A 1,330-nucleotide genomic window follows, 5' to 3' on the forward strand; every position below is an offset into this window, starting at 1 on the left:
AGGGAAGGAGCATTGGTCATGCATCCCTGCATGAGGGTGAGACAGGGAGGAGATAAAATCCCTGTATGAAGCCAAGAGAACGAGGCGGCATGAACATGCATCCTTATATGCAGGTGTGACATGGAGTCATCATGAACATGCATCCCTTTATAAGGACATAACATGGAGGACGCATGAACATGAATGCCTGAATTTTATGGTGGTGGCCTTCGGGTGATTTGGCACGTGCAATTGGTGAAGAGCACTTCTCCTGCGCAAAAAAATAAATTTACTATTAGCACCTCGGAGGGAGCCTCTGCACTTCTTATAGGGAGAAAATTCTGCAATGGAAGGGGACAGGGTCAATAACAGCTGTAAACTCTCAAAAGACCATCACTGCTCTCACACTTTCCTGCTCTCAGGCTGGCGGGCCATTATCGGCCCTGGCTGCCGCACCATTGCCAGGTTTGTGTAACTATATTATTTCTAATTGGCTCCACTTTGATGACTTTCATTTGGATTCTGACTTGATTATTGAGATCTTAAATAAGTGACTGGGGATCAGGTGTCCACTTATTCTCATGGATAACATCACAACCAACCTTTAATTCAAACATGAGTCATGACATCACAGATGGAGTACAGCTTATGATAGAGGTGGAACGTCACATTGTAGCAGCCCAAGTAGCTCGCCGTGATCGTATAGTGGTTAGTACTCTGCGTTGTGGCCGCAGCAACCTCGGTTTGAATCCGAGTCACGGCATTGCGGTGAGGCAATGTCACGGCAGTTGGGCAGATATTTTAGAATTTCCATTAATACATTGGCAATCTCTGTGGAGGACTGAAACAATTCGATATGTCGTGTTACTGTTATGAACCTTTTGTTTCTTTAATGCTCTTTGCACACTTTTTCATCGGGTGACTGTAATGTATTTCAACCAAATCTAATTAAGAGCGCATTATGTGGTGACATTTGCAGTACATGAAACATTATAACACTGCCATTTACGTCAATAACCACTAGCTTGATTAAGACATATGTATTGCAGCGACAGTATTTCCCAGTTACAAATGGGAATAAAAACAACATCCGCGAGGGATTGAACCAACGACATTTAACTGATGTTGCCAATGGAGCGCGTTACAGAGAGCGCGAGGTCCCGCCTTTAGAGTCACACGCTGATGATAATACAGATGTTTAAATAAACAGGCATATCTGTGGACTTATGGTCTTTCTACATTGGGACTCATAGTCTAGTCCTAGGCTATTGTATTCACTGGCGTATCTTTTAGTGGAATGAGAGGCATTCTGTAGTCGCGTGAAAGGACCTTTCAAGTCAATCTGATCTGT

The sequence above is a fragment of the Ambystoma mexicanum genome, assembly GCF_040938575.1.
Source record: "Ambystoma mexicanum isolate Mex_15411 chromosome 12 unlocalized genomic scaffold, UKY_AmexF1_1 Mex_chr12_unloc.1, whole genome shotgun sequence".
In the NCBI taxonomy this organism is placed as follows: Eukaryota; Metazoa; Chordata; class Amphibia; order Caudata; family Ambystomatidae; genus Ambystoma; species Ambystoma mexicanum.